Genomic DNA, 19371 nt, shown 5'->3' with positions numbered 1-19371 from the left:
ATAGTGTCGGGCGGAATCAATATATCGAAACACAGTCCAATACCGCAAAGGAAACACAAAAACAGTAATTAAATAGAGCCCAAAAATAGTGACTATATACAGTATTTATAGTGTTGACTGAAAGTCCCAAATGAAAAAGAATACTGCATAAAAACTAGTCAAACCCAAATATATATATATATATATATATATATATATATATATATACTAATAAAAGGCAAAGCCCTCACTGACTGACTCACTCACTCACTCACTGATTGACTGACTGACTGACTCACTAATTCTCCAACTTCCCGTGTAGGTAGAAGGCTGAAATTTGGCAGGCTCATTCCTTACAGCTTCCAGGTTTCATTTCAAAATTCTACGCGTAATGGTCATAACTGGAACTTATTTTTTCATCCATGTACTGTAATAGACTGCAGCTCCATGGCCGTGGGAGGCAGACTTGCGTCTCGCGTCATCATGCCTCCCACGTAATTGAGTGCCTGCCCATATAAGGTAAATATTCTCGGGTGAAGGACTGTGCTTAGCATATTCATAAGTAAAAATATCTGAATCCCAAACTGATGTTAATTATATTTTGTCCATGAATACTTATTAAATAATTGCAAATAGTCTGTCCACTTCCTTTCATAGCTTTTCCGATGGTTGTGCTGCTTCCAGGCATGTATTTTCGTATTAAAGCATTTAACCAATCACATTTCAGCCATCATTTGTTGCCAGGCAGAGAGGACTTCACAATCCGTTGTGCAGGCACTCTAACACAGAATAAATGTCGATTAAACTGTTGCTTCAACCAATCAGATTTTGAGTTGGTGTCAGTGCGGCCCTCTAGCAGCCGTACGGCGACATCACCGTATTCAGACCCATTGATTGGATAGAAGCGGCAGGTGTGATTTTCAGCATTAGCTTTGATGGCGATAGAAAGGGACTTTTTGATGGAACTGAGGCGCACGGATAATCTGTACAACAGAGTGATTGAACTGTTTTCGAGGAAAGAGAGGAGGGTGGATTTTGTTTACAAATAATCTGAATTTTTGGTGAGTAAAATGTTGCGATTTTCCTAAATAATATTGCAAGTTTATGAGTTATTATTGATGTTTTTATGTGTGTCATGGCTGTGGCTGCAGTAGAAAGGAACTTGTTCACCCCTGGTTTGTCTATTCAATAAAGGCATTTATTGTGGCTAAAGGAGCGGCTCTTTATACTGTATTTCTGCATATTAAGATGGTTTTTATAACCATAAATTAGTTTTTGAGGGGCGGGTTGATTCATGATACATAAATTTAATGAACATTACAACCCAAAAATAAACAAAACTGTAGAGAGGCCCATGATTAAATGAACGGTAAAAAAGTAAGAGCGATTAACGGTGACTTATTGAGGCAGGCAGGCGAGAACACAATAGCACGGGGCTCGATGTAGTGCACGTTAAGTCGATCTAAAATGTGCGCTCAGAATCGAAAAAATATATCTATTTGGATATACAGTAAGTAGGTTCTATTTAGTCGACAGAAATATCTTTGGTAGGAATGTAAGTTGAATTTAGTCTTTACATTTCTATGGTGAAGAAAAATTATGCAATGATGACTAAATTTAACTTACATTCCTAACAAAGATATTTCTGTCGACTAAATAAAAATCTATTTTATCAGTCTACATGTATTTTGTGGACTTGGAAAAGGCGTTCGACCGTGTCCCTCGGGGAAAACTGTGGGAGGTGCTCCGGGAGTATGGGGTACCGGACCCCCTGATAAGGGCTGTTCGGTCCCTGTACAACCAGTGTCAGAGCCTGGTCCGCATTGCCGGCAGTAAGTCGAGCCCGTTTCCAGTGAGAGTTGGACTCCGCCAGGGCTGCCCTTTGTCACCGATTCTGTTCATAACTTTTACGGACAGAATTTCTAGGCGCAGCCAGGGTGTTGAAGGAGTTCGGTTTGGTGGACTCAGGATTGGGTCACTGCTTTTCGCAGATGATGTTGTCCTGTTTGCTTCATCGGGCCATGGTCTTCAGCTCTCTCTGGATCGGTTCGCAGCTGAGTGTGAAGCGGCCCCAAGTGGAGGAGTTCAAGTATCTCGGGGTCTTGTTCATGAGTGAGGGAAGAATGGAGCGTGAGATCGACAGGCGGATCGGTGCGGCATCCGCAGTGATGCGGGCTCTGCATCGGTCTGTCGTGGTGAAAAAGGAGCTGAGCTGTAAGGCAAAGCTCTCAATTTACCAGTCGATCTACGCTCCTACCCTCACCTATGGTCATGAGCTATGGGTAGTGACTGAAAAAACGAGATTGCGAATATAAGCGGCTGAAATGAGTTTCCTCCGCAGAGTGTTTGGGCTTTCCCTTAAAGATAGGGTGAGAAGCTCAGTCATCTGGGAGGGGCTCAGTAGCTGCTACTCCTCCTCATCGAGAGGAGTCAGATGAAGTGGCTCGGGCATCTGATCATGATGCCTCTTGGACGCCTCCCTGGTGAGGTGTTCCGGGCATGTCCAACCAGGAGGTGACCCCGGGGAAGACCCAGGACACGCTGGAGGGACTATGTCTCCCGGCTGGCCTGGGAACGCCTTGGGATTCTCCCGGAAGAGCTGGAAGAAGTGGCCGGGGAGAGGGAAGTCTGGGCCTCTCTGCTTAAGCTGCTGCCCCCGTGACCTGACCTCGGATAAGCGGAAGAGGATGGATGGATGGATGGATAAATAAAAATTACTTATATTTAAAATTTAAATAGAACTTGAACAGATACGATAGTTCATAATGCCCACGCAGCACTACGGGCACGTAAGAGCGGAAGTCATCCGTTTTAACAAGCAGCTTATTGCACTGATATGAAATAGCCTGCCCATTTAATTATTTAGGAATGGATAAATTAAGAATTTGTACAAATAATGTTTTTCTGTTTTCTTCCTCGATGGATTCTGGCACGCCAAAAGGTGTGTATATATATATTGTAAAAGGCACTATATAGCACCTGACCCGACACAGATTGGACACGGGAGGCAAGTGTAAAATAAAAGGATTTTTATTCTTCTTCAGCTGGAGGGCACATCTTCCCCGTACTTCCCCCAGCCACAACACAGTCCCAAACACCAGTACAGCACAAACACTCTTCTCTGGCACCACCACTCCTCCCTCACAACCTTGTCCTCCTCCACCCGACTCTGGCCAATGAGTGGTGGTTGCTGGCTCCCTTTTATACGTCACCTGGAAGTGCTCCAGGTGTTTGATCACCAAGATCTTCCAGGTGTGATGAAGCTGTTGCCCACATGGGCTCAGGAGTCCCAAACACAGCACCCCCTGGCGGTACCTGCGGGACCCAACAGGGCTGCCCCCAACTCCAATTCCCAGGGAGCCCTGTGGGAAACCGAGGCACTACACCTGAATACAGTGTGCAGGGGCGTCCCGGCTGGGCATGGACGCCAGGCACCTGTCACAATATATATATATATATATATATATGTGTGTGTGTGTGAGTGTGTGTATATATATGTAGCGATGTCCGCAAAGGGGCCGGCTTTGGAAGCGATGTCAGCAAAGGGGCCGGCTTCGGAAGTGACGTCTTCTGAGGCGCCGGAACCTTGCAGGATTTCCCAGGAAAGGTCTGTAGGGAACTGAGAAAGACAGTCAGTGAACTCCGCCACCCCCTGGTCAGATTTTTCATTACACTTACTCAGGCCCTTTAGCTGCCTCCTACTGCGCGCGTGTGTGACAAGGCCCTCAGCCCAGACCCATCGGGTCTGGCGTCCTGCACCGAGAGGTCGTGGGCACGAGAGAGAGCATTAGCGTTGGCATGGAGAGAACACTTACGATGAATTAGCGAAAACTTGTAAGGTTAAAGGTCAAGAAACCACCTAGTGACCCGTGGATTCGACTCCTTGTGAAGGGCCATCCACTGTAAGGGTGCATGATCCGTCACTAGTGTGAACTCCCAGCCCAAGAGGTAGTACCTCAACTGTGTAATCGCCCATTTGATCACAAGGGCTTCCCTTTCCACCACTGCATACCTGGTCTCCCGATTCAACAGTTTCCGGCTTAGGTACATGATGGGGTGTTCAACACCATCAACGCTTTGGCTCAGCACGGCACCCAGGCCTGTGTCTGAAGCCTTCGTCTGGAGAATAAAAGGGAGAGAAAAATTAACAGCTTTTAATATTGGTGCTGACGTAAGTTCCTGTTTTAAGTCACTAAATGCAGCGTCTGCCTTGTCAGTCATACCACATGATTATGAGCCTTCTTCTTTGTAAGATCAGTCAAGGGTGCCGCTCTCTCTCTGCCAGTATCCCTTTGTCATATTAAGCTTGGTCAAAAATTCAGCTTGTCCAAGCCTCTCGAGGAGGTCATCCACGTGAGGCATGGGATAAGCATCGAACAGGGAGACCTGGTTAAGCCGACGAAAGTCATTGCAAAACCTCCAACTGCCATCAGGCTTACTAACCAAGACAATTGGGCTGGACCAGGAACTAAAACTTTCCTCAATCACTCCTAGTTCCAGCATCCGCTTGATTTCCAGCTCCACTTCTGCTTTCTTTGCCTCAGAAAGTCTATAGGGGCGCTCTTGGACTATAACCCCTGGTTCAGTCACTATGTCGTGCACAGTCAGAGAGGTCCTTCCGGGTTTTTCACTCACCACCTCTGAGACGGACAGGATAGCTGATTTCATCTCCCGTCTTTGTCTATAAGTTAATTCCTCGCCGAAATTAAGGGTGTCTATGTGAGCAAAGAATGAGCAGGACTGAGCGGAGGAGGGATCTGGTTCCGTCTCCTTCCACGGCTTCAGCAAGTTCACATGATAAACCCGTTCACTTGGTCTACAATTGGGTTGTTTCACCAAATAGTCGACCAATCCTTTTCTCTCCTTAATTTCATAAGGGTCTTGCCAATGGGCGAGCAATTTAGAATGGGAGGTGGGAACTAATACCATGACACGATCCCCCGGATGGAATTCTCGGAGTGTCATGCCATGGTCATAATAACGGGCCTGTGCTGCTTGTGCTTCTTCCATATGACTTTTTAAAATAGGTCGAATTTTTCCAAATCTATCGCGTAACTGTGCGATATATTCCAAAATATTTGTAGAGGGAAAAGCCTCTCCTTCCCAACCTTCTTTCAAAATATCCAATATACCCCGGCGTTGTCGTCCATATAACAATTCAAAAGGAGAGAACCCCGTAGAGGCTTGTAGGACTTCCCGATGGGCAAAGGGAATGAGGGGGAGGAGTTGATCCCAATTCCTCCCATCCCCGCTGACAACCTTGCAAAGCATCTGCTTGAGAGTCTGATTAAACCTCTCCACTAGACCGTCGGTTTGAGGATGATACACCGCGGTCTTTAAGTACTTTATTTTCAGTAACTTGGCTGTTTCCCTGAATGTCTCAGAGGTCAAAGGTGTTCCTTGGTCTGTGAGAACTTCTTTAGGAATAATGACATGCGCAAATACTCCCACTAGTTCCCGTGCGATTGCTTTAGATGTAGCTGAGCGCAAGGGAACAGTTTCCGGATATCGGGTCACATAATCCACGAGGACTAATATATATTTATGTCCTTGGGCTGAGGGCTCTAAGGGTCCTACAATACTGACCCCAATTCGTTCAAAGGGAACATCATCTAAGGGAAGGGGAACGAGAGAAGCCCGTCCCTCCTAGGAATTTGCTGTAATTGACATTCTAGACAAGAAATAGAAAAACGGCGAACCTCTTCGTTAGTTCCTGGCCAATAAAATCTGGGGTTGATCTGCTCTAAAGTTTTTTCAGAGCCTAAACGGCCTCCAAGGAGGTGGGCGTGAGCTAATTCACAAACCTGCCACAGGTAGGTTCGTGGGATTAACAATAGTTTCTGAACCTCCGGCCCATGTTCCGCAACCCGATATAATAGATCATTTTCTATTATAAAGTAAGGTCCTTGTGGCATGGACTGGTGTGTGCGTTGGCCGTTGACAAGGACTACTGCATTTTTTGCAAATTTTAGGGAGTCATCATTCTACTGCTCCCTTTAAAAAGAAGCCGGTGTTTGTCTAAACTGAAAGTGAATGTCGGAGAGAGGATCCGGTCTGACCTCAAGGGGAGGGGATTCCTCCCGACTCGTCGAGGCGCGTGTTGATGACGTATTTGCCTGCGACGGTCCCGGAATCTCCCCGTTCCCCTCATGGGCTTTCGTATCTCTCTCCGCCAGCTGTGTACACGGTGTGGAGACAGCTTGAGATGAGTTATCCTCTTCTATAACGAGGCCTACGTTTTTATCGGGAGTAGTCAATAGTTTACTGCTTTTATTTTCCAACCAGTCCCGCCCTAGAATCGCTGGAAAGGGAGGATTGGGGTGAACCGCCATGGGAATTCTTTTTAGCGATCCACCCTGACTTACGAAATACAGGACGGTATTGTACATTCGGGTGTCTCCGTGAATATATTTAATACTGGTCTTTTCTTTAATTCTTTGTCGCGGTAAGACATAACGGCAATCAACAATGGAAATGTTGCTGCCGGAATCAAACAAGGCATTGACTTTGTAACCATTAATGACTATGGGTCCTGTATTCGATACCGTCAGAGGGTTGGCAAGAGCACACAAACTGTCTCCCCCCTTCCACCTACATCCCGCCTCGTTCCCGGGTAGGTTGCACGCCCGGCGGCCCGGGAACTCAGAAACAGGCTCCGATTTATGTGGAAGAGACTTATTTTGTAGGACGTAATTTCTAGGAAATCCACTAGAGAACGGTTCTGCTCTCCCAGATTTCGAGAATGGCACGGGTGATTTTACAAGCTTTATAAGCTCTTCCATAGAATGGAAATCTCCCCAGTCCGGCTGGGCAAAGTTTTGGGATGCTCTTTAAAAAAATAAAGCAGGCTATCTGCTGTACTATTTGGCAGGTGAATAGTTCAAATGGCCTTAGCCATAAGGCCACTTGCTCCCAGGGGGTCATAGTCTGTGTCTGGATTGATCTCTCTAGATCAAATTCCCAGTTTTGTATTATTTTTGCCTGCTGGACTGGGGATAGCCCATATTTATCTGGGGCCTCAGCCTCAATGGGCTGCTCAGCTCTCTCCTCCGAGAGAGCATAATAAGCCCTTTTCGTTTCATCCCCAGAAACCAGCCTATGCCTGTATGTCCCCTTCACACTCTCCCTTTGTTAAGTTATATGCCAGGTGCTGTATTTGAGGAGCGAAGCCTGCACTAAGTCCTTCCTGACCCCCAAACACACTCCGCCCCCAGAAACTTGGCCCCGGTACTTTCTTACCTGGTTGATTTCATATTCGTGTCCCGGTTTCTTCTGGGACTTCATCCTGCAGACTATGCCACTGTAATAATAATACGCCAAAGACATCATAAAGGTTTGGGGCAGCCACCCATATATTGTTTTTCCCAGCTGCAAAAGGGTTTGTAGTATCATAAATCTCAAGTGCATTTCACAGAGTCCAAACTAGACCTGGCTATAGTAGCCCAAGATGGAGACTTTAAAGGCCTGGAGAGGAACTGATGTCATCAAAATGGCCGGAACCGGAAGTGACGTCAGCAAAGGGGCTGGCTTCGGAGGTGACATCAACAAAGGGGCTGGCTTTGGAAGCGATGTCTGCAAAGGGGCCGGCTTCGGAGGTAACGTCAGCAAAGGGGCCGGCTTCGGAGGTGACGTTAGCAAAAGGGCTGGCTTTGGAATTGATGTCAGCAAAGGGGCCGGCTTCGTTGGTGACGTCAGCAAAGGGGCCGGCTTCGGAAGTGACGTCTTCTGAGGCGCCGGAACCTTGCAGGCTTTCCCGGGAAAGGTCTGTAGGGAACTGAGAAAGACAGTCAGCGAACTCCGCCACCCCCGGTCAGATTTTTCATTACACTTACTCAGGCCCTTTAGCTGCCTCCTACTCGCACGTGTGTGACAATATATACAGTATATGTGTATGTGTATATATATGTATATATGTAGATATGTGTGTGTATGTATGTATGTATGTGTATATGTATGTAGATATGTATATATGTATATATATGTGTGTATATGTATATATGTACATATGTATGTATATGTATATGTGTATATGTATATATGTTTATATATTTATATATATACTGTCAAATAAATGAACCACACGCCATAGCACAACACAAGAGGCTTTGCCTCTAGCGTTGACGTCCGAGGTTCGATTCTAGCATACTACTGCCTGATGAGCCCAGAATTAGGGTGAAACACGTGCCGCGTACTCTTTGCATTATTTGACAGTAAAACTATTTCAGTATATATATATATATATATATATATATATATACTAGTAAAAATACCCGCTTTGCAGCGGAGAAGTAGTGTGTTAAAGAAAAAGTAATGAAAAAGAAAAGGAAACATTTTGAAAATAACGTAACATGATTGTCAATGTAATTGTTTTGTCACTGTTATGAGTGTTGCTGTCATATACAGTATATATATATATATACACACAAACACACATCTAAACATATATATATACATATACACATATACATATGTAAATATAAATACATATCTACATATATACATATACATATATATATACATACATACATCCACATATATACATATCTATATATATATACATATCTATATATATTCACATATACATATACACACACACATATATATATATATATATATTTTCATTTAGTCGACAGAAATATCTTTGGTAGTTATGTAAGTTAAATTTAGTCATCATTGCATAAATTTTTCTTCACCATTTTTTCTTCTAAAGACTAAATTCAACTTACATTCCTACCAAAGATATTTCTGTCGACTAAATAGAACCTATTTATATCCAAATAGAACTTGAAAAGATATATTTTTTCGAATCTGAACGCGCATTTTAGATCAACTTAACGCGCACTACATTGAGCCCCGTGCTATTGTGTTCTCGCCTGCCTGCCTCAATAAGTCACCGTCGCTTCGCTCTTACTTTTTTACCATTCATTTAATCATGGGCCTCTCTACAGTGTTGTTTATTTTCGGGTTGTAATGTTCATTAAATTTACGTATCATCTGGTCCATTGGCGGACCGTGCATCTCACACCTAGGCTTTCAGTACTGCTCCATCTGAATCAACCCGCCCCTCAAAAACTAATTTATGGTTATAAAAACCATCTTAATATGCAGAAATACAGTATAAAGAGCCGTTGCATCGCAGATAGATAACTCCTGTAGCCACAATAAATGCCTTTATTGTATAGACAAACCAGGGGTGAACAAGTTCCTTTCTACTGCTGCCACAGCCGCGACACACATAAAAAACATCAATAATAACTAATAAACTTGCAATATTATTTAGGAAAATTGCAACATTTTACTCACCATAAATATGGATTATTTGTAAACAAAATCCATCAAAAAGTCCCTTTCTATCACCATTGAAGCTAATGCTGAAAGTCGAACCTGCCACTTCTATCCAATCAATGGGTCTGAATACGGTGACGTCACCGTACGCCTGCAAGAGGGCCATACTGACAACAACTCAAAATCTGATTGGTTGAAGCAACAGGTTAATCAACATTTATTCTGTGTTAGAGTGCCTGCACAACGGATTGTGAAGGCCTCTCTGCCTGGCAACAAATGATGGCTGAGATGTGATTGGTTAAATGCTTTAATACGAAAATACATGCCTGGAAGCAGCACAACCATCGGAAAAGCTATGAAAGGAAGCTGACAGACTATTTGCAATTATTTAATAAGTATTCATGGACAAAATATAATTAACATCAGTTTGGGATTCAGATATTTTTACTTATGAATATGCTAAGCACAGTCCTTCATCCGCGAATATTTACCTTATATGGGCAGGCACTCAATTACATGGGAGGCGTGACGATGCGAGACGCAACTCCGCCTCCCACGGCCATCGAGCTGCAGTCTATTCCAGTATATTGACGAAAAAATAGGTTCCAGTTATGACCATTACGCATAGAATTTCGAAATGAAACCTGCCCAACTGTTGTAAGTAAGCTGTAAGGAATGAGCCTGCCAAATTTCAGCCTTCTACCTACACGGGAAGTTGGAGAATTCGCAGCGGAGAAGTAGTGTGTTAAAGAAGTAATGAAAAAGAAAAGGAAACATTTTAATAATAACGTAACATGATTGACAATGTAATTGTGTTGTCATTGTCATGAGTGTTGCTGGCATATATATATATATATATATATACTGTATATATATATACACACACACACACACATACATATATATATACATATACATATATACACATATATATATATACACACACACACACATATATATACATATATACATACATATACATATCTACATATCAACAACAACAACAACATTTATTTATATAGCACATTTTCATACAAACAGTAGCTCAAAGTGCTTTACATATTAAAAAATAGAAAAATGAAAGACATAATTATAAAAAATAAATCAACATTAACATCGAATAAGAGTAAGGTTCAATGGCCAGGGGACAGAAAAAACAAAAAAACTCCAGACGGCTGGAGAAAAATAAAATCTGTAGGGATTCCAGACCATGATACCGCCCAGTCCCCTCTGGGCATTCTACCTAACATAAATGAAACAGTCCTCTTTGGATTTAGAATTCTCACGGAAGGGCTTGATGATGATGATGGTCACGTAGACTTCTTCCTTTTAATCCGTCCATCATTGTTGGAGCATCATGAAGCTTTGAGTAGGTGGAGGTGGCGCAGGCCACCACCACAAAGAAACCGGAAAAAGAAACAGAAAAGAGAGTAGGGGTCAGTACGGATTTTAGAGCCACCATGAATAGTTGTTATGATGAATTGAACATACAGAGTATCAGGATTAAGTTAAATTACGATTAAAATGAAGTTATAAAAGGCCATGTTAAAGTAATGTGTTTTCAGCAGTGTTTTAAAGTGCTCTACTGTATCAGCCTGGCGAATTCCTATTGGCAGGCTATTCCAGATTTTAGGTGCATAGCAGCAGAAGGCCGCCTCACCACTTCTTTTAAGTTTTGTTCTTGGAATTCTAAGGAGACACTCATTTGAGGATCTGAGGTTACGATTTGGAATATAAGGTGTCAGACATTCCGATATATAAGATGGGGCGAGATTATTTAAGGCTTTATAAACCATAAGCAGAATTTTAAAGTCAATTCTGAATGACACAGGTAACCAGTGTAGTGACGCTAAGACTGGTGTGATGTGTTCTGATTTTCTTTTCCTAGTTAGGATTGTAGCAGCAGCATTCTGCACTAGTTGCAAACGATTTATATCTTTTTTGGGTAGTCCTGAGAGGAGTGCCGTTACAGTAATCTAGTCGACTGAAAACAAACGCGTGAACTAATTTCTCAGCATCTTTCAGTGATATAAGAGGTCTAACTTTACTTACGTTTCTTAAGTGAAAAAATGCTGTCCTAATGATCTGATTAATATGTGATTTAAATTTATGTGATATATATACAAATCTACATATATATCTACATATATATATTAGGGGTGGGACTCGATTAAAAAAATTAATCTTGATTAATCGTATGTAATCACACATGAAAATTTGCCCCAAATCACAAATGTTTTTTTTTAATTTAAAAGGGTTTTAGTGGGCGGCAGAATCAAATAATAGACATGGACATGAATATTGTAAACTCAAGCTCTTTTAATTTCTGAAAATAAATGCTTTTAAACTGCAATTCTGTTCAAAACAGAAACAAAAATATCATCCCTGGCTAAAATTGGGCAGACTTAAAAATAAAGTGGTATTTTAAGTAATTATTATTTATTCTGTCTTTTGCCAGAACCTTCATTTGTTCAGGCTGTCTCTCCAGTCTACACGAGACCCAACGCGGTACTCTCCAAAAGGCACTAATATGGTCAGTGAAGACATCTGTCTGCATTATATAAAAAGGATTTATTCTTTTTTAACCTGTCTTTTCACAAACAAATGCCTCTCTCAACACCATGCAGAGGACACTAATTTTATTTAACTACTGGTAATGCTAATAAGTCACATTATCACAATGACATGCTTCAGATGTTAATTATGTACTCACTAGATTCTTTAAGTGGGAAAGGATAAAGGCCTCATGTATAAAACTTTGCTTAGATTCTATAATAATATTTTACTTATGCTTGAAAGACAAAAACGGTGTACACTGTGAAGGCTAGGGGGTTCCACTGAACCCCAAACTCCAATCACAAATACACAAAACCGTTCAAATAAAAATGTATTTATTACAAGAATACCTTTTACAAACAAGAAAAACGGGTCACTCTTTCTTTCTCCCTCTATACCACACTGCTTCTCCTCCAAGACGAGTGTTGCCTACCTTCCTACCAGCTCGTCTGGACTAGGCAGCGCGGTCTCTTTTGTTGAGGACTTGGAGTACTTCCGGTGCCATGGCATTGCCTGTTGGAACCACTTCCGGTGAACTGGCAATGCTAACTCACCCCTAATGTGTATGTGTGCTCAACCTGTGATGGACTGGTGCCCTGTTCTTGGGTTATTCTTGCCTGTTTCTGTTTCCTCTAGCAGTCCCTTGCCCTGAATAAGTGGGTTTAAAGGATTGACCAATCAATGAATACTAGCATATCAACAGTCCTTAAACAGAGAGAGACATTCTCTGTGCATTTTCAATTTACAAGTTACTTCCCAGTTTCAGATTAAGCTTGAGAGAGGTTTTTCAACTTGAATATGTTCTATTCAATGTTTTCCTCTTTTACACTCCCAGAAGAAGCTGTCAGAAAAAAACACTATAGCAATCGAAACAGTAGTGTGCATGGCTAAGGCTTATGCCTGCCTGTACATATTGCAGTGTGACAGTCTGAGCACATGTGTATCACACATCACACATACCCCTGTTACTATATTTAAAAAAACAAAAATGTGATATCGGTTTCTTTGACAGAGAAAATAAATAATTGAAAGCACTTAAACATTCAAGTAAATTTCTGAAGCTGCACCTGAATGTTACGTTATGCATACAATGAAATGGCTCACACAGATTTCCGAGCATAAGCAAGTTTTATATGTGAGGAACCTGGTGATTTTTTAGATTTCAGGCTAAGAGAATAAGCAAATTCCACATGGTAGTCCCAAGATTCAAACCCAATACTTTGGAGATTGGGGGCAACAGAACTCTGTGCTATCCTGTATCTGAACATACTTACTTTATCTTCTCTCATAATACCTTATGGTTTTGGGGTTTTGGGCCAATGATTATATTTTATTCTGTCTTTTGCCAGAACCTTAATTTGTTCTTCCATGGTTATGACTGCTTTTTTGATGTCTTTTTCATACTCTTCTAGGTCTTCCCCAGGTCCTTCATACTTCATTTAGAATACCTTTTTAGAAAACCTTGTTTAGGTTTCTGAGAGTGGTTTGCATTTCCTCTTCTTGACCGATTGTTTTGTTTTTTATCCCATCAGTTTTTGTTTTTTCCATAACTTGTCTTAAATACTTTATTTCATCTGCTGTTATTTTATATATTTATCCGGTATTGCTCAGATTCTGCAGCATATGACATTTTGGAGCATACATGGTTTTATATAGATGCATCTTTTTTTATACCTAATTCTTTCATCCCCAGTAGGATCCTATTAATGTGATAGCATACTTTATATAAATAATCTGTTTACAATTTCTTCATCTCTCTTTCCATCTTTAATTATTAATACTATCAGGTATTCATATGTTGACATGTTTTGTAGTTGTTTTCCTTCCATCTGTATCCACATTTTCCATTTCTCTTCTTGTTCTTCCCTTGTTATTTTCATTACTTTAATTTTCTTGTTTTTTCCATACCTTTTGCTTCTAGCTTTCTCTTAAATGCTATTAGTTTCCTTTGTAACTGTTGCTCACTTATTACAATTAATGTACATTGTCTACATACATCAGATCCTAGGTCAATACTATCTCAACATGGTGAATAAAAAGACTGAGAATATTGATTCTTTCAACTCCAGACAAATGACCGCTTAAAAATATAGTTTCTATCTTTTTCAATCTGCCCAGAAAAAGAGCCACTCTTTCTCAAAAGAAGCAAGACTATTGCACACAAATTAAGCCAGTCAAGTGTTAAATGCTTTCGAAGCTTGCTTCTAAGATCTGAAGACATTTGCTCAATCTGAAATGGAAATAGACTCACTGCGCAGATCAGGTTCTCCACACAAATGTCTCAAATGCACATCCAAATTGTTTAAAGAAACTGACTATCCTCAGGGTCAGCCAAGTGAAACGTCCTGCTTCAGAGCAGTGCCTTAATGGACATGTGATTACGCCATTGACAGACCCTGGCCAGTTCTAATTCCACTTTGATTTAAAGTGTCAGCTAGGCAGGTTTCCCTTACAATACCCTGGAGTGCACACAGAGACACCCTTTTCTATTATTTCTAACTGGCATTCTGTACTGAAAATGTCTTTATCCTGCAGAGACCCATTGCTCAGCTTTAAGACAGAGTATATGTGTGAAAAGTAGAAAGTTATTTGTCTGAACCAGTATCCATGATTAACAGAATGAATCTATCAATGCATCAGTTTTTAATCACTAATAAATATAAATCACCATAATTCAAACCAAGGGCCTGACTAAACTGAGCGCAAAGCAGGTATAAACCCTGGGTAGCCAATTTAGATTCACACCTTAGCACTCACATCTTTCACACCTGTGGTGTGAAAATGCAAACTCCACACAGAGTGCAACTTTAATTAAAATTTCACATACACCATAAAAAGTACCGTCTCTTTGGTTTGGATTTCAATGTTGAGAGCAAGGGTGCTTTTTGAAGTGACAAGGGCACTGTATTCAAGAGACATATTGGAGTCAAATCAAAGGGTAGCAATCAAAGGATACCTAAGTTAGCTTTCATACATCCATTCTCTCAGCTCACTTTTTCGATTAATTGGCTAGAAGCATTCCTGAACTGGACTCAGGGCTCCCTCCAAAGCACACACATAGATTAGGCCATGTACAAGTTAACCTCACGGGCACATCTCTTAAACCAAACCTACAGACAACAGACAAAGGGAAAGAATGACAGTATGGCCTTTGGATTGGACCCATGTCTTTGGATTTGAGAGGGAGCAACTCTAATCACTGTTCCACCATGCCTCACCCCTGCATCCATCTTTATAGCTTGAAAATCTTTACTAGGAAGGAAAAGAATGATGACAAAGACAAAGCATCACAGAAAAACTGAAGGAGAAGAATCACATTATCATTCTGAAATAGTCATTAGCAGAATTATTAATAGCAAACACATGAGCTCTGCACCACTGGTTTAAAACACATAGTGTATTTGTCAGAATGTTGAATGTTCTTATAATTTTATTAAAATAAATAATTACACTGCATATGAAGTGAAAAAAGCTAAAGTAAGAGTAATTAGTCAGACAAAGGCTTCAAAAATGTAATAATGATCAGAAGAATGGTTGTGTCATGGGCACACGTGGCACCAGTGCCCTGTGGCAAATACAATGATCACTTGGTCATATAATTGAATAGAATTATCATTTGAGCAGACAGCAGCTTGACTTTATTATATACTATCAGAATACACGCGCTTCGCAGCGGAGAAGTAGTGTGTTAAAAGGAAAAATTTTTAAAATAATGTAACATGATTGTTAATGTAATTGGTTTGTCATTGATATGAGTGTTGTTCTCATATATACGAGTATATATATATATATATATATATATATATATATATATATACATACATATGTACATATATATACACACACATAAACTATGGGGTGCTGATCAGGCAAATACATTGATTTTGTGAATATATAAAGTCGGCGTCAGAATATATAAAGTTAAAACTTGAATATATACTACCATCCCAGATGCTAACGTGGAGCTACCCGGGTTTAGCACAGTTAGAGCGGACAGAGACACAAGTACCTGCGGAAGGAAGAAAGGAGGAGGACTCGCTCTCTATATCAATACAAAGTGGTGCAACTCAGGACATGTAAACGTTAAAATCTCCAATTGCTGCAGTGACATCGAACTGTTGGCCGTAAGTCTGCGCCCCTATTACTTGCCCAGAGAGTTTGGACATGTGATTGTTGTTATTGTTTGCATCCCCCCTCAAGCGAATGCGGAGATGGCGAGTGACATCATCCATTCCGCATTTGCTAAGTTACAAACGCAGCACCCTGAGGCACCTGTGCTAATCGCTGGAGACTTTAACCATGTAATGCTGGACAAAACATTACCTGCCTTCTCCCAGTATGTGGATTGTAACACGCGGGGAAACAGGACTATCGACCTACTGTATGCAAACGTTAAAGATGCATACAGCGCCACCTGTCGTGGTGAAAAATTCATCATCGGAAGGCTTTTTACCTAAAAATAAAGGCTATTAGAACTCAAGATAGACATACAGAATTTTAAGGATTTATTGCAATAAATCAACACAAAAAATAACAAGGACTCAACCCAATACAGCCAAATTAGATTGAGCAAAGATCATTACAGCCATTGGAGTTTTTATAACAATTTCTTATCATTTTAGCTCATCTGTTCCTCTTGGTGTCTGTTTGGCTTATTCTGATTGGTCTTAGACTGGGTGGATGGCTTCCTCTTTCCATCTTTGGGCTTTCCTGATGTAATTTCCTATCTTTTCTGACCTTGCTCTAATGAGCTGGTTTGCTTACCTTCACTGACTCCCTCTTACTCCCATCCGACCAAATCTTGAGTTTCCATGGGAACCCCTTATGGAATGTGTTATCTTTCTATTCTGTTCCCATTTTCTCTAACTGGCCAAGGCTTCAAATCCATATATGGGTTTTCCTCTCTTAGGCTTTCCAAACTTTTTACTATAGTGACCTGAAGCTTAAGCTTTAATTAAAAAGAAGTATAGTATGTGCTTTCATTTGATCATTGCTTGCCATGCTTAATTTGTCTTAATTTCTACACTAAAGTTAATTGCTAATATATTCTTATAATATTTTTACTAATGCCTGCATTTGCTAAGATGCATTACAGTGTGACCTTGTTTGTAGTAAAAGGCCTTTTGTTGATTCATCAATCCAGCTGCTCTTAGAGGCCTCTTTTCCATGTTATCTCTTCCTAGCCTTGACTCACAGGTGTCTTCCACTCTTATCCTGTCCAAAACTGATTTCGCTGCATCTTTTAGCTGTTCTTTTCATTACTTTGGAAAATTTGCTGTAAGCCTATAAAATAATGCAATATAACTGATTTTTTAGTTAACCATTTGCTAGACCTATTGTAATTTGCTTTTATATTATAATTTATGCTTAATCTAATGTTTTAGAAGCTTTTAATTACTTTCTATGGCTCTATATGCTAATTTGCTATTTTCTTATGCCAATAAACAATTTTCCTTCTACACACCCCGCTGCCTGCGCTTGGGAAAGCAGATCATAACCTGGTTCTGCTTCAGCCTCAACACAAACCAAGAGTGAGGGCGCTACCTACAACTACACGCTCATTCAGGAAGTGGTCCCCTGAGGCAGAGCAGGCTCTTAGAGACTGCTTTGGAACTACAGACTGGGATATCCTGCTGGGGTCACATAGTGAGAACATTGAAGAGGCTGTTGAATGCACAACTGATTATATCAACTTCTGTATGGACATTGTAGTTCCAGTAAGAACAGTACGCTGCTATGCTAACAACAAGCCATGGGTTACAAATGACATCAAGGGTCTTTTGAACCAGAAGAAAAGGGCTTTTAAAGGTGGTGATCAGCTTGAGCTCAAGCGCGTTCAGAAGGAACTCCGAGTACAGGAAAAAGCTGGAGCAGAAGTTGCAGAACAACAGCATGAAAGAAGTGTGGGATGGGATGAAGATTATCACTGGCTGCAGCTCGACGCGGGGTGCCGCCATCGAGACAGACGTGGAGAGAGCAAACCAAATGAATAACTTCTTTAATAGGTTTGATCACAGTAACCCACTCTCACCTTGGAGTACTGGATCCTCCAACCATCCTTCTGCTGATACCAGCATAGATGAGACATCCCTACCCACAATTACAGCAGCCCATGTGAGCAGAGGGCTGAAAAGACTTCGTGCCAGAAAGCAGCGGGTCCAGATGGTGTATCGCCACGACTGCTGAAGGCATGTGCGTTGGAACTGGGGAGTCCTCTACAGCGCATCTTCAACCTGAGCCTGGAACAGGGGAGAGTCCCAAGGCTTTGGAAAACATCTTGTATCACCCCTGTCTCAAAGGTATCACGTCCTAGTGAGCTGAATGACTTCCGGTCTGTTGCTCTGACGTCACATCTGATGAAGACCATGGAGCGGCTGCTGCTTCACCACCTGAGGCCACAGGTCCACCACACCCTCGACCCTCTGCAGTTCGCATACCAGGAGAAGGTGGGAGCGGAGGATGCCATCATTTATATGCTACACCGATCCCTCTCCCACCTGGACAGAGGCAGTGGTGCTGTAAGAATTATGTTTTTGGACTTCTCTAGCGCCTTCAACACCATCCAACCCCTGCTCCTTAGAGACATGCTGACTGAGATTTGAGTAGACTCACACCTGGTGGGATGAATTGTGGACTATCTTACAGACAGACCTCAATATGTGCGTCTTGGGAACTGCAGGTCTGACATTGTGTGCAGCAATACAGGGCGCCGCAGGGGACTGTACTTTCTCTGGTCCTGTTCAATCTATATACATCAGACTTCCAATATGACTCGAGTCCTGCCACGTGCAAAAGTTCGCTGATGACACTGCTATTGTGGGCTGCATTAGGTGTGGGCAGGAGGAGGAGTACAGAAAGTTAATCAAAGACTTTGTTAAATGGTGTACCTCAAACCACTTACACCTTAACACCAGCAAGACCAAGGAGCTGGTGGTGGATTTTAGGAGGCCTAGGCCCCTCATGGACCCCGTAATCATCAGAGGAGACTGTGTGCAGAGGGTGCAGACCTTTAAATATCTGGGAGTGCAGCTGGATGACAAATTGGACTGGACTGCCAATACTGATGCTCTATGTAAGAAAGGTCAGAGCAGACTATACTTTCTGAGAAGGTTGGCATCCTTCAACATCTGCAGTAAGATGCTGCAGATGTTCTACCAGACGGTTGTGGCGAGTGCCCTCTTCTACACGGTGGTGTGCTGGGGTGGCAGCATAAAGATAAAAGACGCCTCACGCCTGGACAAACTTGTTAAGAAGGCAGGCTGTATTGCAGGAGTAAAGTTGGACAGTTTAACATCTGTGGCAGAGCGACTGCATTACGCAAACTCCTGCCAATCATGAATAATCCACTGCATCCACTGAACAGTGTCATCTCCAGGCAGAGGAGTAGCTTCAGTGACAGACTTTTGTCACTGTCCTGCTCCACTGACAGACTGAGGAGATCTTTCCTCCCCCACACTATGCGACTCTTCAATTCCACCCGGGGGAGTAAATGCTAACATTAATTTTATTTTTTTTTTCATTTTTATTACTATTTAATTTAATATTGTTTCT

The sequence above is a fragment of the Polypterus senegalus genome, chromosome 14 (assembly GCF_016835505.1).
Source record: "Polypterus senegalus isolate Bchr_013 chromosome 14, ASM1683550v1, whole genome shotgun sequence".
Lineage (NCBI taxonomy): Eukaryota > Metazoa > Chordata > Cladistia > Polypteriformes > Polypteridae > Polypterus > Polypterus senegalus.
The sequence above is the reverse complement of the archived record's forward strand: the minus strand, read 5'-3'. Positions refer to the sequence as shown.